The sequence below is a fragment of the Xenopus laevis genome, chromosome 4L (genome assembly GCF_017654675.1).
Source record: "Xenopus laevis strain J_2021 chromosome 4L, Xenopus_laevis_v10.1, whole genome shotgun sequence".
NCBI lineage: Eukaryota > Metazoa > Chordata > Amphibia > Anura > Pipidae > Xenopus > Xenopus laevis.
In genome coordinates this window covers 113,767,661-113,792,917 of record NC_054377.1, presented here as the reverse complement: position 1 = coordinate 113,792,917, position 25,257 = coordinate 113,767,661, and the positions used below count along the sequence as shown (strand labels likewise).

Here is a 25,257-nt window from a genome sequence, read left to right as displayed (position 1 = left end):
AGGTCACATCACAAGTGCAGAGAGTGTAATAGCACTTTCTGCACTAGAAGAGCTGATATTCTGTTTTTTACAACCACGTATAACCTATGGGGCACTGCCACCTGAGACAAATTTCTGCTTCATGAAAGGAGCACCCATAATTGGTTGAATGGGGTCAAAAAGAAAGCTATATATTTGTCAGTGGAAATAAAGTAGTGCACTCTAAATCAGAGTTTATTGTTAGCAAACTTTTATTTATGCAGCACCAGTTATAGCTCAATCATATCAGTACCTGTCCCAGTTGAGTTAACAATCAATAATTTCATCAGGAGCTAATGAACCTAATAGAATGCTTTTGAAGTGTAAAAGTATAGAACTTACCAAAAGAAAAAAACCCAGAGTGAAAGATTTTTTAAGGTTTTTAGTTCTGATCCTGCTTGTTTCTGATATATTGTCTGGATCCTCCTACTGCTTCTCTTCATACTTTATTTTGCGCTTGACCCTTCCAAGCTTCATATCACAAGACTAATAAATACTTTGCATTAAATCCTTAACTTTACTTCCCATTCCTCCAGCTGTAGCCCCTCCATCCACCATTCTCTGCTGTATATTAAGCACTTACATTACTTACTTGGAACCCTGCTTGCATCTGACTTACAACACCTGAACTCATTTGTTCTTCCATCAGTCCCTCTAGTAGATGAGTTTCATGAAAGGGACTTAAGTGTTTACACTTTTGACTTGAGACTGCTTACATTCCTATTACCAGTGTTTTTTCTTCCACCTTTTGTCCCTCCAGTTATTGGTTCTTCCTGCTGTGTACCTGCAAAATACTTTGATTATTGATCATTTGTGATTGCACCTCTGCTTATGAAGGATTTTGCAGTGTTTGCATTTCTTCATTGCATTGTCGATCCCATCACTAGCTCCTTCTGCTTTATTCCTGAAAAGAGAAAAAGAAATTTACATTGTGATATTATTCCATGTTTCTATGGATTCTTCACTTGTAGACTTCCCAGTCATCAGACCTGTTTGCATGATAGTCATAATAGACTCTTAAGAAACTGTTAGAGCAGAGAAACGTTGGCAACAATGCAGTAACGTAACTGTAGGGGGCGGGCCCTGGTGCTGGACCTGCAGCCGGGCCTACCGCCCCCCTCAGTACAAGATTATCTGGCCGGAAATTGGCCGCTGCGGGCGGAAATTGCCAGTGCATGAGCTGCCGGGGGGCCCTGAGGGGGTCCGGACCCTGGCCCAATCGCACCCCCTGCTCCCCCGGTAGTTCCGCCACTACAACAATGTTTGAATGTATTTATAATGAATTTTGCACTAAAAGAAACTCGAATAAATATTGGAACATCTAGGGGTGCTTGATCCTATGAAGTTTGAAAACCTCTCATCCAAGGCTCATTTATGAATACAGTCAGATTTGCAAACTTTAAAATCACCATGTTTTTTTGAACACAATGCAGTGAATGAATTCCAGCATAATTGGTGTGTCCACTTCAAAAAACGTTCCTGCAATACTCTAATAGTGGTGCTAAGCCTTTCTAAACCAACACCAATGAATTTCCCTACAACAAACTGGATAGATGTTGGCACTGCATTTGTCTTGCCATGTGTACTTGGGTTACTATTACAGGAAACTGGCACTGTATTTAAACTACTGTGTGTTCTGTAAGAGTTGTTTATGGAACTGGCTCTGTATTTATCCTGTCATGTATTCTGGAATGTTTGTAATTGTCATTTTATCTAGTTATATGTCTACCTTGTCTTATGGGATATTATATGGAACTGGGATAGTATGCAGGATATACTCTCCCTCTTCCACTGCAGACAGTTAAGGCACAATGGAGCCCTATACCTTACACCTGCTTTGATCAGGCATTCAGTATTGGATTTATTGCATGATGCACCTACAGGTGCTAAATGTTGCACCACTTGGATCAAACACAACTGCAGGCTTTGCAAGTACAAGCTCCTTAGCAACCTTATACCTTCGGCGCTTTGCTCCTAAATTCACAATTCGTATGAATTTTTTGCAAGTTACACTCCTTTAGTAACTAAAGCCTAGAGCCAGAACTTAGAATAAGGAGAAGAGGCACGGGCCTAGGGTGCAATGGTGGGGTTATGCTAGGCATTTATATCCTCTGTCTGCCTACTCCTGCTCCTGGCCCTCATCCCATCACCACCCACTCATCACAGATGGTTGTCCACAGAGCACTGTCTTTGTGTTGTTCTCACTACCCCACTGCACCATTGAAACATATGCATTCACCCATGTTCACTTATGGTGGTGGTGGAAGGACAAGATGGCCGGCTAGGTTGCCTAGGGGCACTTGTAAGGTCTCTCTTGTTGCAAAGATACCTGCCATCTCCAGGTTAATAAAAAAACCTCCAATCTGTGCCTTAGTAAATTAGAAATACAGAAGAATGTTGATGAGATGCCCAATGTAAGGCTATATCTGTGTTATATTTTTTCTACTTCTCATTTGCAGTATAAGAAATTGTGTGATCAAGAGCTGCTATATCTATGTAATAAATCTGTTAAATGTTTTGATTTCCAAAACAAATGAAGATGTCGCTTTTTTAAGTAAAGCATGTTCTTTATAATCTCCTTTCATCAGTTCAATACACGTATAATATTTCCGTGACACCTGAGGCTATGTCCACTCTTCAGTGAAACAGCCTTATAATCATTTCTATGGTGTATATCATTCTAATCTTATTGCTGGGATGTGAGATGCTTTCCAGGAAATAATACTTTTAACAAAATCAGACGATGACTTTGCCAAGAATTTGATCATGTGATTTATTGTTACAAAGTAGCAAATCTGCTCATGATATGCATCTGTTCCTGTTACCATCCTCTTTATACCGAACAGTTATACAATGTTCTGATAGCAATAGTATAAAGTAACATTATGCAGACTACAAATATTTATTTAGCTGTTAAATGTACAGTTGCACTCTGGGGGTGTTTATAGTTCTTCCTGCACAAACACAGGCAGAGTTTATTCTTGCCCAGAGATCCACAGCAACCAGACAGAATTTAAGAGCTGATCAATAACCAGTATCTTTTTACAAAGTATACTGATTCTAAAACATGGCAATTGTTCATATTTGACAATTTATTTCCCAAATTGAAGAAATTATTCCTCTACAAAAAACAATTGCATTGTTTTTGCATCAGGGAGCAAGAATTCAGAAAGGTGTTCGTGCTTGGTGTTCGAGTACTGACACCCCCTGAAAATGGATGTTCACATGAAAGGAGTTGGACATCTGATTAGATAGGAGCTAAACTATCCCATTTCATGAAACATGAAAAATCAGCAAAATGGCAAAATTTCACCAAAATGACATTTTATCACCATGTTTATTCTCATGCCAAATGCACTGGAGTCAAGGGTGTTATTTTCTCCATGTCTTTTTTTCTCACTTCAAATACATTGGAGTTAATGGGCATTTTTTCTTGTGTATTTTCCCAGCAACAAAACACATGTGCACATTTGAGTACACCATTGGGGAAATATGCATTTTGTCTCAAATCTGGTGAAAAGGTGAAAAAATTAGCTCTTAATTCACATTAAATGACATGTATCTGCATTTATAAACATGCGACTTGTTAATACTTAACTGGTTGTCATTGATATTTTCCTGGTAGCCAGGAATACAATTTTTTTTAGTGTCACCACATATTGTTGTCATGAACGTTTTTTTTAAATAAAATTTAGGAATTTTGTCCCCAAGGATAACTCCCATTGACTTCTACATGTACTTGCAAACTTTTAGACACCAAAGTTTTACATTTGTTATATTTTGTGTCACAGTATAGGATAGATGAACTTAAGTCATTTGTATGTAGGCACCTACTGTATATGTATATAGCTCTTTTGCAAGAACACAATATTTGCAAATAAAATGCAGTACTTTAAGATGCAAAATATGCAGCACTATTTAATACTATGATCACAATTTCTACAAATAAGATACAAATTTTAAAGTAATTAGCCCTTATGACACCAGAGATAGAAATGTTTACCGAACTAATACTATGAAATAGTATTGAATGTGAAATTGGATATGGGTATATTTAAACAAGTTTAATGTATTCCTTTGATGTCCTTCATTTTTCAGTGTCAGTCACTGAGCTCCCTCTAGCTGGATTGAACAGTAAGAAATAATAAGGATGGTATCAATTCAATTACAACATTTCCCATTGCACAAAGAAAGGGTCGTTTTAGTTAAAGTACATGATTATGTGTATATCTGGCACATGGGTAGAAACAGAAATTGTTTTACAGATAAAAGTTTTCTTCTATAAAATGAATGCCTGCATCCCCTTATGATTAAAAGAACAACTGATCATTATAACATGCCTAACTTTTCCCCCAGTTTGACCAAGTTTCTAATTGGAATGGATTTTCATACCAGAGCATTGATTGTTTCTTTATACACAGATATGTAAAGGTACTTCATTAATCTTCAAAATACTGCTGTAAAGTAGAAACTAAACACAAATGAACCAAGACTACTCAATTCAATATGTCTTGTCTAATCTTTACTTGCTCTTTAATAGGGCCATATCAATAAGTATGCTGGCTGGCCAAGATTGTAAGACATTCTAATTTTAAGAATAGCTCCAGGCAAAGGGCTGGACAACCAGCACAATAATCCAGATACAATTTCTAAATGAAACTCAATGTAATAACAAGAAACAAAACTAAAATGAGTTGTTGTGTGTGTATGTAGTCAAGAATTTCATTACCGAACTTATAGGATAATTAAATCCAAGGTACTGTATGATATACCAATCTCCAGTATAGTATGCACCTTCTGGGTTTCTACATTTCACCTTCCTTTTTATATACTTCCTTAAAATATACTCCTACTGGCGCATGTACATGGGGGCTGTACAGAAGCATGCCAATATGCATTTGCCTTGATCTCAGGAATCTCGTGTAGGTAAGAGATATGCCTATTTATAGTTTGGAAATAAGCCTATTTTATTCTATACATATAAGATCTACTGTGCATATGATACTATAAAGTAGCTTGATGATTACTAGACAAAATACCATTAGCTGCTATTGTAATTCGAAATTGCTAAAGACTAACTGCAACTGACTGTTTTATGCCTCTTCTCCAAAATGTTTACTTTATCTGAATTCAATAATGACATTTCTAAGAGAACAAAGGTTGATTCAGACAAATTGAAATATAATTTTTTTATGCTACAGATAATTGTAATGATTTTTTTCTTTCATTTTTTCTAATACAGATTTTCAGTAGTGATGGGTGAATTTACTCGCCACGTCAAAATTATTTGGACGGCCATTGACTTCAATGAGCTTCGCAAATTTTTTGCCGTTTTGCTAATTTTTCATAGAAGCAAAACGGGACAGATTCACACATCACTAATTTTCAGCTCTTTTATTGCATGTGCACAGTTGAGCCTGTGTTTCATCTGCATGACAGTTGGTTGACAGCTTTAACAAAAGGTCAAGTTATTTCATGGGTGTATAAGAATTATGACTGTAGCTGACACAGAAAAATACCATAAGGACTGTTTTCTGTATCATTCAGCCATATGCCCACACACACACAGGGATATAAAATGACCCTTTGTTAACACAACTGCTATCTACTGCCAAAGAGCAAACAGAACAAAAGCTGACTTGCACATGAACAAAAAAGAGATACTTATTTATAAATACACTATATGCATTCTGTTGACTGAGAATAGTCTTAATTTATATATATATATATATATATATATATATATATATATATATATATATATATATATATATACACACACACTATTGGCAGCTTTAACTGTCAATATGTATTGCTTCCTCCTTTTCCTATTTAAAATTCTGTCCCCCTCTTTCTCCTCCTCTCTTTGGTTGGAAACAGCCTTAGCCTTAGCAGTGTAGCTGTGCAGTGGCACTTTATATATTTTATATAGAGTAACTGTGTTTATACTGAAACTGTTATTATAAAAACTTTTAAGCAGTTTTGTGTTTCCATGGTAAAGTGTGTGCTGCTATGTAGGTATCCGTATCATCCCACAATGGCATTGTTAGGTTTGTACCTACTACTGCAATGGGCAATATAACCAAGCTCAAAAGCCCTATTTATATGTTTTCTCCTTGGTCAAACTGACAGGACTACACATTTGGTGTCAGCAGATGGAACATTAAAGCTCACTTCCTTTAAGAATCACCTTGGTTCATGGTGTCTCCTTGTGCTACAATGCATTGATGTATAGTATGGTACCATAGAATGCTGCAGTCTGGGTGGTCAGATAGCCAGGCCTGGGATTTTAGGATATACTGATCAGAGTTGCTGTGACAGAAGGGGGCCCTGAGATGTAAAATCTGCAAGTTGTTACAAAGGCAGGGCTTGCAGGAGTGAGTGAGGTTAGGCAGATGTGGGTAGAGCTTTGTTACAACTGGGGAGTGGCCAGACAGGTCATGGTCTGACTGTGAATGTGAGGGGCTTTTTTTCATTGGGGCACCACTTTAAATGTTAACATAACCCTCCACCCAGGAGACTCAGGTGACCAGTGAGAAAATAAATTGGGGGGAGGACCCTGTAGTATGGATTTCTTACTTAGACATGTATCTATTATGTGCAAAAAGCTATTATAACAGCCTCCCCTTTTAGAAAAACATTGATTGTTGTCCATACCTTAATGTATTCCTCACTTATTACATCCTGACTTCTTTAATGTTTAATAGTGAGCACAGCTTTACATTTTGATGTTACCAGAAAGTGTTTACCAAAATATTTACCAAAGTTGACACCTGTGTCATTTCACCAGAGTGTACAGTATATGACTGGTCTGAGAACAACTCTCTGTTTAATGGGGTTGTAGTATCAGCAACAGTACTAAGCTCTATCACTCATCCTAATCCTTACTCCCTGATACAAATTGCATGTGGGGAAAAACACAATTATCTCCTGCACTGAAACAAACTGTGCCAAAATTGCTAAAAGTGCTCAATAATAGTGTTATGTGAACAGTAACCATAATTACTGCTTTGTAAATTGCATTAAGGCATGACAAATCAGTCCCTGAATCAAAGAGCCTTCACAAAGCTGGGGGACTTCTCAAGACAGAAAATGCACACATAAAATACTAATTGGCACACATACCTAAATCTATTAAATTCATCCTTAAATAGTCATACTCTTTATTAATTCAAAGAAAAACATTTAATAAAAAAATTGTAAAGAATCAGAGAACTGAATTTAGAGATTGGGAAAATTAATTTCTTCTTGGTCCTGGCATTTTAATTAGATAATTATCTGGATCAATGATCATGACAACCTTTGTGCCTATGATTATTTCTCTAAGGCACATTAGTGCATACTTTTAAGTGATAATTTCCTAGATAGGGTGACTTGTAGCATTTCAAACACTCGGGGTAAAGGCTGGCTCAATCCAGGACCACCCAATTATAACGCCACAAGCATAGTTAAATTAAAATCATTATTAGTTTATTATTGCAATCTCTAAAAAAGTACAATTTATAGTCAAACATAACAAGATACACCATATTTGAGGTTAAATCCTTCTGGTTACCTAGTACCTAAAAAGAAAAAGAAAATACATTTGGTTTCTTTATTAATTAATTGATTGATAATATTTCCTCCTCTGGGACCTGGTATTACTCTGTCTATATGTGTAACTGTCAAATAGGACAAGGCCCCATTGGAACATTATCATTTTTTACTATATTTAAAATAAGTTCTCTAATTCTTTCTTTCAGTTTTCTACTGGTTGTCATATATATTTTTTTTTTTACATTTTTCACGTCAATAAATAAAAAACATATTTAGTATTACATTTAGGGGTAATTTATCAAAGGCCGAATTTCAAATTTGAAAAACGTCAAAATTCTAATTAAAAAAAAACAACCAAAATTAAGTCAAAGTTTTTTTTGGCTGAATAGATCCATTTTTGATAGAATAGGTCTATATTTGGAATTCGAATCATACGAATCAAAGGAATATCGTATTTGATCGAATTCTAATCAACGTTTTTTTCCAAAAAAACTTTGATTTTTCAAAGTCCACCAATTGACTCCAAATAGGTTCTAGGAGGTCCCTAATAGGCTTAAAAAGATTCAGCAAGTTTTAGATGGCGAATGGTCGAAGTCGAATTTTTAAAGAGACAGTACATGCTAAATTTAGATATTTGAATTTTTGATTTTTTTCAAATTTGAGTTGAATTTGGACTATTCCCTAGTCAAAGTACACAAAAAATAGCTCGAAAATTTGAATTTTTTTCATTCAAAAATTCACCTCGACATTTGATAAATCTACCCCTTAATGCAGTGTCTTATTTTGTACCTATTTCTGTAACTAAGGAATTAATTGTTTGTGTTTGTTAACATAATTACAAATGATACATTGTCTTGAGCCACATTTATACATTCATTTTGTGTATTACCAAGTTTTAGTTTGTTTACTTGTTTCAATGAGACCAGGAGACAACCTATTACCCAGGGTTTCCGTTCTACTTTCAAACCTGTAACCTTTGTTTAGAATTTCTCTCGATGTAATATCAGTTTTTTCCCCTAGCATTTCCCTTTTATGTAAATAGCAATAGATCCAGGACAAGAAACACTTTTCTATTGTTACCAAAAGTAGCACCATTCAAACAGCTATGGGAGTCATATCTCTAAATGAAGGAGACTGCTTAATCTGTATTCTCTAAATTCCAAATATAGTGTATTAATAAGGAGGAAATTTGGTTGCCCACTTATTGGATTGGATTGTTATAGCGTGAAAAGCTATAACATAGCTTAAAAATATTGGTATAAATCAAATGCAACTAGTGTGCAGCAATGAAAATTACTGAAGACTTTGCTGAAGGTGTGATTGTACAGCAAATGTGTTAAGATAAGGTAAACAATGCAGTATGGGTCACCTTAAAGGTACTGTCCCACAAGGCCTTTGATCATCTCAATCTTTTTAGAAAAACGGCAATGATCAATCCAGTGGAACTACCAACAGGTTATTACATTATTCATCAAGAAAATCATGGGGGTAATTAACGAATGCCCTGGACACGTATGCAAAAGCATGAAGAGGAAATACAACACCCCAAATTCCCATTCAAAAAGAACATGCTTTTTTTAATTTTTTACTTTAGACCATGTCCCACCAATAAAAAAGAATTTGCATTGAAATACAATAACAAGTACTTCAAGTGTACATGGGCACCTTCTCCAGAAAGACTTCCAAGATGAGGAATATATTTTGCAATGACTTGTTGAAAAAGCTATAATTCCTATTGCCTGACCCTATATTTGCACATCTGACCATTAACATTTCAGTTGACAAATGCAATTTTGTACCCAGCCATCCATTTTGGTTAAAAGTGGCTTATGTTATGGCTCTAGATAGATAGAAGTTTTGTAAGGAACAGTGGCATTATAATTCAACATGAACAGAATATTCTGTTCTCAAAGTAGAAGCTAGTGTCTGATTTTGATGCACAGTTAGGTCAAATATTTCATTGGTCTGTGAAATAGATTTTAGATAAAATAGATTTTGTTTAGCTGTTTATTTAGAAAGTTTATTATTGTCCAGAGATAAAGCTTATTTTACATTTCGTTGGGTGAGAAATGACAAGATATTCACTGTAGCACCTTGGGAGATAGATACCCCATTTTTAGTTTGAGTTATAGTATGTGCCCACTCATTGATATAGTATGCTCAGTGGGAAATATATAAATAATATTGGTGGTCACTACTGACCCCCATGTCTTCTCACTTAACCAGGAATAAGTGTTCCATAAATGGCTAAATAGACATCATGTATTGATCACCCTAAACCCAAATTTTAACAGCTATGATTGAAGGAGTTGTATATAAATAAAATTCCTATCTTTGTGTTTATTCCCCAACTCTATTGCATAAGGTCCTTATACACAAAAGTGCCTCAAAACTTTGCATTGAGGGGCTCTTTAACTGAATCGGTGGATGTGGGTGCAATAGTTTTAGTGGGTTGGTCTAAGTACAATGTAAGTAAAGTAATAACCAAAAGGGACTGCTCTACCTCTCCGCTATTCCCTTGACCAGGTGCTCAGTCCACAGCATCCCCACTTTTCCGCACGACAAACTCCACAATAGGATGGCACTTCTGGGCAAAAGTTTATTACAATAAATTGCTGAGTAAAACCTTATGCGTTTCGGGAGGAACTCCCTTAATCATAAGTACAATGTAATCTGCACATGATTATGAGTTAGCAGTATCTCAAACCCTAAAGTTCTGGGTTCAAGGTGCCTAAAGCTGCCCTAAACCTATACAAATATTTGGGTTGTACTGATTACCTGGTAAGGATCTTTTCTATATACTAAAGCAATACCACTATCTTCTTTTTTTCCAAAAAGCAAAGGATGCAATAATACTGATATATTAAAATGCACAATGTCTGATTGCCATTCAAACAGGAGAACAAGAAAAATGCACAGAATAAATTAGCAAGTGCACCTTGAAATATGATGACTGATTGGAGTCACATTTCCAGTCTTTCACTCTTCTGTTAAGTAGGTCTGTAGGGCCATAGATTAGGGTAGCAGTAGGACTCATTTTGTATTAAGCCAATTTCCTTAGGCTGTAAAAGGGTAGAAAAGTGGCAAAATAATATATTATTTGTTACTTGTTATTCCACTATATTGATGGTTTAAATTTGAAAGAATTACACATCTTGTGAGATGCTGTAATGTCTTCATGTAAAGGAACATCAAGGTGACAAGGAAAGTGACACCACTATGCTTGATAAATAACCCCAGGGTATTGATTTTACACTGGTAAAATCAGGCCTCTGCATCACAAAATGTCTTTCATAAAGATCTATCTTAGCAAGTGTCAAAATAGATGTTAGTGAATTGTTTTCATTGACCCCTAGGAAAATGAATGACCTTATGAAGGAAATTTCCATTGTAGTTGTGCTAAACCAAGATCCCTGTGAAATCCTGAAGTACATTCTTCTGGAGTCACAAAGCTTCCAAAGAAAACACAGACAAACCTCGAAGTATGAAACCCATAGAATAAATATAAAAGCCTAGAATACATATAAAAGTCACTGTATTGCATTTGCATTAAAATATTATTATATGTTATCTGCTGGTGGAGACACACAGAAGGATGGGACTTGATGGAGAATTGTCTTTTATTTAACAATAATTGTATTTCATTAATTTAATAAGGAAATAATTTGAACTACCCTATTAAAATATTTGACATTTCTTCTTTTCGGGGTGGATTTCAGGAACTAGCTTTTGATTTCTATAGCTAGTTTGAAATGTATGAACTGGCCCATGGCTATTCCACTTTTTAACTAGGTATAATGAGAAATTCTTTGGAGAAGGGTAGCTTAACTTGTAGATGGAGAGATCATTATTTCATGGGTTATCTGTCAGTATGCAATGAAAGAAATTATTCCTGCGGCTGCACTTGGGAAAGCTACTGTAAAATATACCGTGATGGTGGTATAGCTTATGTAGGCAATACTTCAATAAAATATAGAATTTCCATTGATAGATTATATGGACTATAACACAATAAACAATTCTGCTGTACCTTCTTAACAGTTCTATTTACTTATTCTCAAAGAACAGATTACTTTGTCAGACTGCTTTGAGCAGTTGAACACCATTTTGTTCTATGAAGTGTCAGAACTCAGCAGAAACTCTGAGCTCTAACACCTCTCTCAGTAATTAAACCCAACTGCAAATTTAAAGAATTTAAGAGTTGGACAATTTATTTTGGCTTTAAAGGCAATCATTCAAGCAGAGAAAGCCCCCCCTCCCCCATTCTTGTAAATTGTGTTGCCATGATGGTAAATCCTGAATTCAATTTCAGAATACTATTCTAGAGACAGTTGACCACAAGCAATCACAAGCATCATAAGTTTCAAATAAGGCAAATTGAACATTTTTGTCAGCAACTAATTGACAACGCCTATTAATGAATTAAACAATGTTTAGACAATAAGGGGCCGATTCACTAAGGGTCGAATATCGAGGGTTAATTAACCCTCGATATTCGACTAGGAATTAAAATCCTTCGACTTCGAATATCGAAGTTGAAGGATTTAGCGCAGATAGTTCGATCGATATATAATTCCTTCGATCGAATGATAAAATCCTTTGAATCGAACGATTCGAAGGATTTTAATCCAACGATCTAAGGAATATCCTTCGATCAAAAAAAGTTAGCCAAGCCTATGGGGACCTTCATCCTAACATTGACTTTGGTAGCTTTTAGACGGCGAACTAGGGGGTCGAAGTTTTTTTAAAGAGACAGTACTTCGACTATCAAATGGTCGAATAGTCGAACGATTTTTTACTTCAAATCCTTCGATTCGAAGTCGTCGTCGTAGTCGAAGGTCGAAGTAGCCCATTCGATGGTTGAAGTAGCCCAAAAAAACCTTCGAAATTCGAAGTTTCTTACCTTCGAATCCTTCACTCGAAGTTAGTGAATCGGCCCCTAAGGTTCCAATGGCAATTTGTTTGAATGAGAATTGGAAATAAAATAAAATTACTCCATAGAGTTATGGATTAAGAGTATTCAGATTTGTTGGATACTAGAATTAATGTAACACATAGATCCATAATTATTAGAAACTAAAAAAGGACATTTATTTTATTTTGTAGATTTTTTTAAAACATTTTTAGATTCTCTACAATTCAGACTAGACTATAAACTAGAAAATAGGAATCTACTATTTTATGCACTGATATGAAGGAAGATGGACAGCATCAGCAAATTACAACCATTTCGCTTGAAGGATGCTGTGTAATAATAATATAGACTGTATATATGGAGTCTTCCTTATCCTGAAATGAAGATGTCATTCTGCATTATCAACTGGGGCAGGTGCAGCCTCTGAGGAGTGGGGGGGGGCTTCCAATTACTTTCTTGCAGACTTTGAATACCACTAGAAGGTCTTATATCTATTTCTGACCTAAATTAATAATACCCCTGTTGGTTCTTGCCATAATAGTTTATATCCTTTTGACTGGTAAGTACAAATTATAGTTATTCCCCTTAGATTGCTGAAAAATAATGAAGTTAATGAATTTAAAGTTATAAAGATGATATTAAGAAACTCTTACATATACAGTATTTATATCTTTATATACAACAGCCTACTGGTTAATCTAAAAGATAACATAATATCTGTATCAGTCAATAATAGAAGAGACATGGTAGATGTGAGAATGGTAGATGTGTTATGTTGAAACAGAAAATATATATTTTATTCATTTGTTTCAGATCTTGAGAGTCATGCTATGCAATTTAACTCTCGCTGAAACAAATAAATCTGTACACATTGCTACATTTTGGTTGAATGCTATACAATATTACTTTAAGTTTGCCCGTGTGCAGTAACTTGCAGAAACTAATTAGCTGTAAGCCTTTACTGGTCACCTATTTAATAATGCATCTTATTAGTTATTATGGGTTACTGCACCTGAGCAAATATAGGCCATATTATTACTTATGGGGGAATAAGTTTAGGGCTTACAAAAGAAAGTTTGCTGAATTTGTACCACAAGGAAAGGGTTGTTCCCCTAAAGCTTGTGTTTTGAATTTCTGCAAATAAATGTGATTAAGGCAAATTTGCAAAAAAAAACTGATGTGCTTCATCCATACATGCATATTGGAAGGCATGTTGGACTTGGAAGCAGTTTGGGATTGAATGCACCCTGTATGCATAAATAAGTATGTGGTGTGCGGCAAGAAAGTATTGTTGTTTGTACCATGAACCCAGAGATAAAAACAAAGGGAGCAGAGAAAGGTATCAACCAGACAGAGTAGATGGGCCCAAGAAATATGTGTGCAAAAAATGAATAAATGAGCCACATAAAAGACTGCATGACGTTCTTTCAATGAAGAATGTATCAGCCAAGGCGATCAGTATGGTGACTCCCATTGACATGTATAAATGCAAATACACAGAATAGGGATGATTTGTTTCCAGAGAGAATCTATGCCTTCTTTTGCCCAGGACAGTACATACAAAAAGCCTTCTGTTCTAAACACTCCAATCCTCCCTTAAATTATTCCTACATCAATAAATGGTGTTCTTATGTTATAGTTGAACTGGGAATGCTAATAACATACCATGTTGCTGTAATAACGTTTACTATGTAGCAATTATCACTAACAAAGAGCAAGTAGCCACTGCCTATATAGAATATAAAAGTACCCATCTGCCTGGAGATACTTAGTTAACATAGTATAATGCCTGTTTTTAAATCAGCATACCTATCTAATGAAAGGAACGTTTGTTTTCCACTGTTTCTTTCCTGAGTCTCCAGATCATCTGACCATTTGGACAAGTGCATTCAAGTAAAATTTGTGTACATATCTATGTTCCAAGAACCAATCAGGAAATGTGTTCCTTAAATATGTGGAATTTGTTCTTGTGGCATCAAAATCTATAAGGAATAATGTTATTGGATAACAGTTTCTCATTTTAGTCTGAGCCCTTAGCCACCTGTGTAAGAATTTTATCTCAGTAATCCTCACTATCTGCTCCCAGGTCTATAATGTGCTATGGCTAGTAGGAGCAAGAGGCAATTAGAGCAATTGAAATTTAATTGCATGATGAAAACTAACGCATATGTGCTTGTCATTTTTTTTTTTTGTAAGTGATTAGAGCTATGTTTAATATACCCTAACATATAATTACGGTATTTGAACAAACATGTATATGATATCTATAAATGTTGATGTCCTAGCTTGCACATCTGAAGAACTTGTAGAGTTGCAGATATGGAGCTAAGCTACTGTATATAAATACTGAACATACATTTTTAAACCATTAAATAATAACAGCTGTAGAGGCTCTACATGTGTTGCTAATCTGCAACTCCCACCTGTCTTCGGCAATTTTGTGGCATCAGGTGATGATGAGTATTGTAGTCTAATGGCTTGAGGGCCACCTGTTGGAGGTTCATGATATAAGATATTTACTTTTTGGAAGAAATTCTTATCTAGTACAACATGTACCATTTTATATACATATACCATTATTTTAGTTTTTTTTGCAATAACAACAAGAGGGGTAGCATTCCCTTTGAACATCAATAATTTTTAAGCATAAACATTAAATAAAGTATTCCTCAGTGAACTTAATTAAATATATTTCTTGGAAGTATCTGAATTAGTGTAAATCCGCCTAAAGCATGCAGTTAGAATCTTGACTCAAGTCCCCAGATTTGTTATTCTATAGTTTCTGTTGTAGCATAAAAAAATGTACATCTCAATGTTTCGGTTATGTGGCAATAGGACCTAGAAAGAGAAAACAGCTTTGCATTAGGCAGTTACATGATACATTAACAGCATGTCCACAGTTGACAGCCTCTTGATATGAAAAACACTAATGTTGTGTAAAGTAAATCAATTGATCTATATGCAGTATATGGGATAGCTACTGCTGTACTCTGATCACATAGAAATCGTTTCTGTATCTTCTGTGTTTAATAGTCAGTGCATATAGCCAACCTTGTTAATGAAACATCCTTTTAAAAGATGATACACTGCAGATACTGTATGTATTACAGATGAATGTTCCTTTTTAAAGAAATGCTTCAGAAACCACACAAGCCACATTATTTCAAGTTAATTCTGGGACCAACATGTGAGCTTTGATATTTAGGAGCAGCAGAAGAGAAGACAAATGAGGGTGTACGGAATTCTGCATTTTCACTGCTTCTGAATAAAAGTGACACATTCTCACACACACAGCAATGCCTCATCCATTAAACAAAGATATTTAACCTTAGATCATTGGAATCACAATCACGTTTATATATTGTATGCACTGGTGGGCTACTTGATAGGAAGACAGGCACCTACTGTTCTGCTTTAACAAATGGGGATTAGACTGATGGTGATTTGCAATGGGTGGTGCTGTGTTTCTATAGAATTAAATATGAGTAGCCTTTGTTTTAGTTTCATATCAGGGAAACAGCGATGGATTGATGCTCATTTACACAGAGAAATCCATCACATGCACAAAATGAAACAAGATCCTTTGATACATACACGTTGTGAGGTTACTGACACTGACTTACCAAGATCGTTATTGCTGCAGGGCAAGTGTCTCTCTTCCTTCCACGGCTCCACTGCGTTAGCCTCTCCTAGAAATTGCTGTTAACCCTGGCTTATCTGTGACATGTACTATAAAACCAAAAGCAATCTAACGAGAAGATAGCCAGCTTGCATGCATAGCTACCATTAGCTGCTGCCTGAACAGTTAGCTGTAGATTCACCAAAAGGCTATAATATCTGGAACAATGGGGTCTTTAACATTTCACAGGAATTAATGAGCTGTGCATCTATATCACTGCAACAGAATAGGAGAGCTGACATTGAAATAAGCATGCCAATAATAGAATAAGCTTACCATGTGAATCTTTGCTATTGTCCTCAGCAGACATCTGATTCCTCTCCTTTATGTTAAACATGCTGTAGAAAGGATCATGCTAACATAATCAAATTAAAAAGCATGCTACAGTGTTTCCTAGCAAGCCTCTGCAGAAAGTGTATACTCTGTTTCAGCCTGTTTATTGTGGCAGTGTAGTTTCTGGAGAAAGCTGTTCTTGCTGTTGCATTGCAAATGACTGTGGATATCAAGAGATTGCTGCAACTAGCTCTGCAAATGAACAAGCTGGAGTGAAAAAAAAAATCCTTTCCATTCTCAGCATCTACCAGGCACCCTGTGGATGCTCTCTTATCCTCTGTTTTTTTGTCTTTCTTATTGTATCTTACAGGCTCAGATTAGTCTTAGTGCAAATAACTGAACATTTGGTTAGGCTGGGGTTTGCTAGCAAGAGTTTGCTGCTGATGAGAGGGATTTCAGGGAGGGGGAAGCAGAGCACAGAACAATATTAGTAATAATGATGAGCTGGATCGTGAAGCTGAAAAGATCATTTTACCTGAAGCAAGCTGAGGCTCATTGAGAACAGTGCAGAATTTCTGTGGCTGCTTCATATCTTTCCTATCCGTCTACAGCTTATTCAGTTCTCATTGGATCCTCCCCAGCTCCCTAAATCATTACAGCTGCTATATCTCTCTGGATGACTACAGCTCTCCTCTCTACTTCCCTCTTTATCACTTAGTCCTCAGCAACATTTACTTCTAGGTTTAGATTCAAACTGTATGCCTTTTTGGTCTGCTGTTTTTTTCACAGGATAGCTTTCTACTTCCTACACTGGGAGCCTTTTTCCTTGTTTCATTCCATTTATCCTTGAGGATAAGCTCTAAAACGATTCCTTGTGTTTTTCTCCCAATCCTTATGTGCCGAATGATCATTTCTGGTGGCTTTTGCTGAGTTCCTGAGTTGCTGCGCTTGGTGTCCTGGAGCTTTTCAACAGACTGAAGTTCATTCACTTACTGTTTCCTCTGTATCATCTTGAAGACTATGGGATTTACCTTTCTTTTCAGGATGAATTTGGTGGACAGCAGATTTTCCTCCTGATCTGCCATCTGGTGAGTATTTTTATAGGTGAAAAATAATTTTATAGAGCATTTCAATGCAGATTATTGCCAGGTTTCCCTGCCAAGAATTTTAACACATAAGCCGAGCATCATAAATTATGTTTGTCATCATGTCCTAATATATCCATAAAGTGAAATGTGCCTGTTGGTAAATATTCAACCACTAAGATGTTTTTTGTATAATGTATCTGTTTTTTAAAATACTGTTATTTGATCCTCAGCACTAAATGAGAAAGGACATCAGAAAAAGTTCATTGCCCTGTCCCCTAGGGTAGATAGATTAATGATAGTTGATGATAGATAGATAGACAGACAGACAAACAGACAGACAGACAGACAGACAGACAGACAGACAGACAGACAGACAGACAGACAGACAGACAGACAGACAGATAGATAGATAGATAGATAGATAGATAGATAGATAGATAGATAGATAGATAGATAGATAGGTAGATAGATAGATAGATCTGTTTTTCTTTCCGTTGAAAAATTCACAGGTCCCTATTTATTTACAAATACTATATTTATGGATGAAGGCTGTGAGGTATAGAGAGTCTAGTTACAAGAAAGAAATTTACATTTAGCCAAAACATAACTGTATAACTATAAGAGGTCTATTCAAGCTAATTTTGAATAAGAGTAAAATAACCCAACTTCCCTTCCTATATTATTGTGCCTTTTCTCACTGCAGGAATTTTTTGATCATACACAGTGCCTGCATTGAACGCTAAACTTGTTCATTACTGAAGACATTGGACAGATTGTTTGCCTTTTTTTAAAAATGCCTATGCATGCTATGTTGTAAACTAAACATGTTTAAATCGGATATACTGTATATTCCCTGGTAATTAATCTTCCTATCCTTCAGTATTGTTTTTTAAAGTTTCCATTGCCTAAAAGGCCGTCTTTAAAACTCCAGTGGGTACAATATTTCATATATTTTTGTTACACTGCATCACATGGCACTTGCTGGATAATTATTCATTAGGTTGACATAAAGTAAAATGCTTATACTTCCTCGAGTCTGTTTTCATTATGTCATTGACATAATAAAAAACCTTCTCTGTTCCGATTTAGCCCTTCTTGTAATTTCAAAAATAATGTAGTTGTTAAAAAGGTGATTTTCAGCTATAGCTCTGAATTTCTAGACAAATTAAGCATTCTACGTCAACTTTTGGCTTGGTTGTGATAGAAAAAGTTATTATGCAGATAAAAGGTACAAAGAGCTTATGGACGGTTGTGCCTTTAACCCTTCTTTCTGAAGGTGACATGTATTTAATAAAATAATAAAAACAATGGAGAATAAAATGTACCTTTGAAAAGAAGCCAATTCTACTATAACAAAAATACTTAGTTGTCAAACTATAATGATAATAAGAACACCACCACCACCACGAATATGTTTCATGTATGATTTATTACATTCCTCTTCTTTCAAGTGCCTGAAAGTACTAAAGTTTGTGTATATATACTGTGTTAATTGGTTGCAATTGAAGAACTGCAATAACAATTTAACTGCAGAGAGAAGCAACACGTAAAACTGTATGCTACAACGGCCCCAAACTTAAGTAAGCTTCCTATAATGTGTGTGTACACTTCACAGAAGTTTCCAACAGTTCACACTGAAAGTGTCTACTATTCACCAGCAGGGGGAGGGGTTCATGGTGTTTAATAGCAGTGGACTGTACCTCATGCTATCAGCAGATTCTCAGCTTCTAATGGCTTGTCCTGTTCTGAAGTTAACCTTGGCACTGCTATAGCTGCAGTTATTTTATCGACAAGGACACACATCTGTGTCAAGTGTATAACTTTTTTTCCATAATTTATATTGAGCAGGTGATAAAGAAAGGGGTTAAAGGCATAGAGAGAGAAGAGAACGGGATAGCATTATGGAGAAGAAACTAGTCTAGTAGGGGGAAAAGGAAAATAGTGGTGCCTAATAATATTATAAACCACAAGATATATTATATTTTTGACTTATGGTGACATGCAGCAGATGCTCCCTTTCTATAGAGGGCTGGATTGGCTTCTATTTAAAGAAGGGCACGAGAAGTTGAGAAGAAAAAAGAGAGGGGGAGTTGGTTCCCGATAGGGAGAAATGCCATAGCAAAGATAACATGTTCTTGGAGAGGAAGGGGAGAACAACTGGTACATACATATAAACAGACTAGTCTTTGAAGGGCAAAGGCAAATATACGGAAACCCATTAGCACAGTGTTAATCAAGCTCAGAGGGAAGAACTGGAAAGAAGCATTTTAGCTCACTAATTGGTCACAGGGGAGGGCAAGGGGAGGGCTGGAAAAGGGGAAATATTAAACAATGTATAATAATAATGAAACTAGATCATTGTTATATGTTAACCATTTACTTGACTGTGGAATAAATAGATATCGGTAGCCAGATGAACACCAAGAAGGAAAACGATAATAACTAGCTCAGAGGGAGCCAAACTTTTCATCCATTGTGCTACTTTATATCCAGCCTCATCAGCCATGTCACTGTTAGTGAGACTCAGTTTTCTTCATTTGCTCCCCTTACATAAGTAAACTAGGTATGTATAAAGCAGAATGCAGCAGATAATGAATCCTCAATTCGAATGGGAAACTAGGGAGATATAGTTTAACAGTAACTGTATTATAGCACCACAAGTTGATACCCTTAGTGCTTTATTACATATGACAAAGTAAGGGCATAGCAATAAAATAGACTAAACTACAGGTCCAGAATGCTCAGGACATGGAGTTTTCTGGATAACAGGTCTTTCCATAATTTGGATCTCCTTATCATAAGTCCACTAAAAAAAATATGTTACGCATTCATTAAACCCAATATAATTGTTTTGCATATAATAAGGAAAAAGGAAATATTTTTTTCTTAAATGAGAATTATTTCATTAAAATAAAGTCTATGGGAGAAAACCTGCTGATAATTTGATGCTTTCTGGATAATATAATGAGTGGTGTTCTAATCCTGTACATTTTAGGTGCAACATTACCCTTTTTGTAAAAGCCGAACACCAATACAGTATGTGATTTTATGACAGAATACACATTGCTTTTATTTATTTTTTAGTATCTCTTGATTTAATAAGAAATCCAAATACTTATTATAACTATTTTATTGTATTACAATATTTTTGGTCCAAAAAATCAAAAGAGCATTTAGTGACATCTAGATCAACTAATCTATATTGCTAGCTAGTCATCTTAGCAGTCTTTTTATCATTCTATGTATCTATGTCTCCCTCTTAGTAGCAAGGAGATATTGGAGCTGTTAATTAAACCCGGCTTATTAGACAGCAGCATCATTCTGCTTACACGAGCACAATGTAATATTTTAAACATACCAAGGAATACATAGACACATGAAGGATTCTATACTACTAAGTCATACTGCACTACAACACTTTGAGAATAAATGGTATTTTTTTAGAAAACATGATAGTAAATGATGAACAGATAGCATGACCATTTACTTTTGTAGGTGGTCATTTGTGTGCATTTATTATGCTGTAGGTTTGTGTAGTTGAAATTTAAATTCTGTAATTTTGTAGTCATTGATTCACTTGGGAAAAAATATTGAATACTGAGATTTCTGGTATCAGCACTGTTTAGTTAAGCAATGTTAATTAAAATTATAGATTATAATTACTATGCAGGATGATGATGTTTTTGTTTATTTACATTTTATTTTAATAACGGCTATACAACAGGCATTTTTCACTTTTAGTAATATAAATCAATATTTAAACATGAAAAAGACAGAGATATAACATATCATAAGAGAAAAACTACAAGTATTAAGTCAACTCACATTGTTTGATTTTTCAGGACAGCCTGTAGTAGTGCAGAAACTCTTGACACAGTTACAAAAGTGTTCTTCTTACTCTTCTATTGTGTATTGTGCCCAACATGTGATAGTAGCACATCCCAAGCAGTACAATAACCAATAGTTATGTGCTACTGACAAAATGTGTGTCTTGCCCCTCAAAAACTAATGTAGACATGTAATGGAATAATTAGGGAGGGGTCATTCTAAACTCATTATATTGTACTAAAATAATATTGTGTAGATAAATGGGGGGGTCATTTTTAGTATATTAGATGAGCTTATACTAAGCAACTTTTCATTTGGACCTCACTAATTATTTTTCATGTTTTTTTCAATGTTTTTTAAACTGTTTTCCCAGTCTATTACCATTCCGTAAAGGAAAATATATGTCTGATTGTTGTTATTACTGACCCCAGCTCAATTTTATTCTTAAATTGTATTGCTTATCTTTCTATATCATCCCTCTCTTATTCATCCTCCATAAAACATATATGTCTAATTGTTGTAGAATTTATCCACATGAGTGTTTTTGGGGGGTGTTTGTGTAGGTACCTTTTGAAGTCTAAATTGTGTTTAAAGAAAAATGGAAGCCAATCGCTTCATAAATATACACAATACATGTTCATGTTTATGTTCAGCCCATATATACAGTAACATGAAAACTACACTTATAGGAATATGTAACAATTTATGTAACATTTATGTTACAAATACCTACCTATAATCATAACCTTCAAGCAGAGCCTCAATCCCAGCAACTTTCTAAGGGGGTCCTAGTGGACCAGCCTCACAGTATTGAAAGCACTGATCTACATCATAATAAAAGTTAATTTTAAATTAAATATAAATGAAAATTAATTAAAAAGTGCAGAAGAAAGGGCATCCATTGCTAACATTATAATAATAAATCAAATGTATAGTTACTGTATGTGGATTACTATAACACATTTGAAGAGTAACTCTTCAAAATATCTGCACTCAAAAAGTTAATTCACCTTAATATGAAATAGAAGTGATATTCTCCATGATAATTTGCAAGTGCAACTGGTCTTTGTCTATTATGTGTGTTGGTTGAGCCATTTGTCTTGATAAAACTTAAAATGTTGTTTTGTGTATTGGAGGTGATTGACTTTAAAAACCAGAGAATATTAACCCTGAGGCTAAATTTGTATTGTTCTTATATTTTTTTATCTTTCTATTACAATACTCTTTTGTAGTTATTTCCAATCTGCACTCATCCACTGCCTGTTGCTTGGGTAAATAGAATCTCAGCAACCAGATAACAGTTGAAATAAAAAAAAATGTCACCTCAACTTGAAGCTAAAACCTGAATATTTTCAACATTCAATCGATTTTATTGTTTTAGGTTTTTTGAAACCTCTAAATTCACCAAAGCCAATGGAACAAAAAGGTTTCCATTGCACATTCGTTTTTTTTTTGTAAATTTGCTGGATATCAAGAAATAATATTAATAAATATAAATAAACAAATCATTAAGTTTAATCGCAATTTTCCCTGTACAGATTTTCAAAAAAACTTTGATAAAAAAAAAATAAAGTAAATCTTCCTTTTAATGCTAATATCAATGATATAAACATTGTAATAGCATTTACATATTTACTGGCCTCTACCTTTCATAAAATCAGTGGCCACTGAAGAGACCTTATATGAGTATGCTTTTACATTTTATTTGGATGTGCCATGTTCATTCTAATACACATCACAATGGTAAAAGAATACTGTTATAATCTAATTCGTGGGCCATAATGTAACTTGAAGGTTATACAATATTATTCAACAGGATTTATAACAGTGTTAAAGATACTTAATTGTTTATAGTACTGTCTGATTAGAACCTGTTCTTAACTACTCACAGTGCTCTATTATAACAGAATCTGTCACCACAGCAACCTTGTCCCTTAGTCAGTGTTATCTAAATTCAACAAAATATTTACCATTTCTAAAAGCTGAATTTCTGCTGAACATGAAAATACTAGCTGTAATTCTTTGTTGACCTTTAATAATCAGCTCTGACTGTTTGCTAGTGTTTCAGATATAATTCCTTACATACATGATTTATTAGTCAACAGAGTTCATGCTGGTTGTGCACACATTAGTGCATCTCCTTTACATGGAAGTCTCCATCTTGCATTATGTATTTTTTATATTTTAAAACAGTTAAATGTATATCTTATTAACCACTGTGGATGTAATATGGTATTGACCATGTCTTTCCCATTTAATCCTTGAGATATTTCAACATAACTTTATGGTCAAAATCCACAAAGATGAAAAGATAGTATTCAATTAAGGGCAGATTTATTTAAACAGAAATGCCCTTGATTTTCTTTGCCTCTCTTTCACCAGTAAAAAAATTGAGCACTACTTTCATGATTTTTTCCTAGCTGCCACATTGTTATTTTTTTGTGTCATTCACAAAGGTATTCAAGAAATGTGCTTATAACTTGTTAACCATAGACATGAATTAGATGCGCATAGAAAGGCAAATTAGGGAGTTTCATTTAGCCCAACTTCCCTGTCAAGTTGTTGGGGCCAAAACAAAATCGGTGGTTGTAATTCAGAAGTACATTTGCACGAATCAAGGAAAAAAAATGAGAAATGACAAGTGTGAAGAAAAAGATTACGGTGTTACATTTTTCTTATTTTATAAGACATTTCAACTGCAAACAAAAGCAACAAACAAAAAAACAAAAGTATACTGACATTATTGAATTCCATAAAATGTCATCATTGTTTGAGCTTCCAAATGTTTCTAAAAATCATGTGGCACGTTTCAACTCCTTTTGGAACATAGTACATATGCGGCATCATATCAGTGCAATATATAACTAGTGAATTACAATTTTAATCATTAAAACAGCTATGGTGAAATTGACACCTCCCACCCTGCATATTTTCAAGGATGCCAGCATTTCAAACAAAATCTCTATGGTAAAAGCACATGACTATGCACTCAAGGAGACAGAAAAACATGCAGCCTACAAAACACACTTCATTCATGTCATACCACAATAACTATGGTGCACAATTAGTTTATTAAAAATCTGTAGCCCTTTAAATAAATCTGTAGGTTTGTATTGGTAAAAGTATTATCTGGCAATAATATCTTAATATCTAAAGATAAACAAATAGTTGGGAAGTACAAGACTGCAGATTGATCCTTCTGTGTGTATAGTGGAAGAAAATGTCCTTTAAACCAGTAAAGTGAAGTTAAGTAACTTTGGGAATAACACAATTTGTAAGCTCTACAGGGCAGAGACCGTACTTAATCTTGACTATAACTGTGTTTATTTTTATACGTATATCATTATTGTATTGACCGCTGTTCTATTGTATGTATTTTTCTACTGTACAGCACTGTTTGCAAAATATACATGCAAGTAGCTCATGACTACAGGACCTTCATCAGAGATTCCTGTTGGATAACTCGCTGCTGCTTTTAGTCGTAATTCAAAACATGAAAATCAGCAGCTGTTTCCTCCCAAAGCACTTGTTGGACATTGCCTTACTAGTTATACTTTTGTTTTAGGGGTCATTTTAAATCATGTTTGCTCTATGAAGTAAATTATATAAGATAATTGCAATAGGTAACAAGAATAATGGTTAGTCTTTATGAATGCAATAGAACGATCAGAGCTTTTCATGTGGTTATTGGATATAGACCTCACTATTTTCTATTATTTCCTGTTAGTTTTCCTTTCTATAACTGGTTTATAGTCTTAATACAGTATTATATATATTTTTCATTATGTACTTTCTACATAACAAAATATAGCTGCTAATTAATGCTGCAAAGTTTGCCTGAATAGCTTTCTTTTTTTATTCACATTGGCATAAAACGAGTTTATAACAATTATTGCCAGAACCATATTAAGGATACACTT

General features: G+C 34.8%; 1 protein-coding gene and 1 long non-coding RNA gene across 2 annotated transcripts in view; one reads left to right on the top strand and one right to left on the bottom strand.

The window, feature by feature from the left end:
* Window positions 1-656: 656 nt before the first annotated feature.
* Window positions 657-16,886, bottom strand: LOC121403092. The gene is made up of 3 exons (XR_005967042.1): window positions 16,425-16,886; window positions 10,493-10,616; window positions 657-922 (listed from the first exon to the last, which is right to left on the bottom strand). It is a non-coding gene; the product is annotated as an uncharacterized LOC121403092 (long non-coding RNA).
* Window positions 16,887-17,025: 139 nt separating this feature from the next.
* The window catches only part of brinp3.L (bone morphogenetic protein/retinoic acid inducible neural-specific 3 L homeolog), a 398,147-nt gene continuing 389,915 nt past the window's right edge, over window positions 17,026-25,257 (top strand). Inside the window, exon 1 of the mRNA XM_018258776.2 lies at window positions 17,026-17,509. The gene's annotated coding sequence lies outside the window, so the exon portion shown is untranslated. The remainder of the gene's footprint in view (window positions 17,510-25,257) is intronic.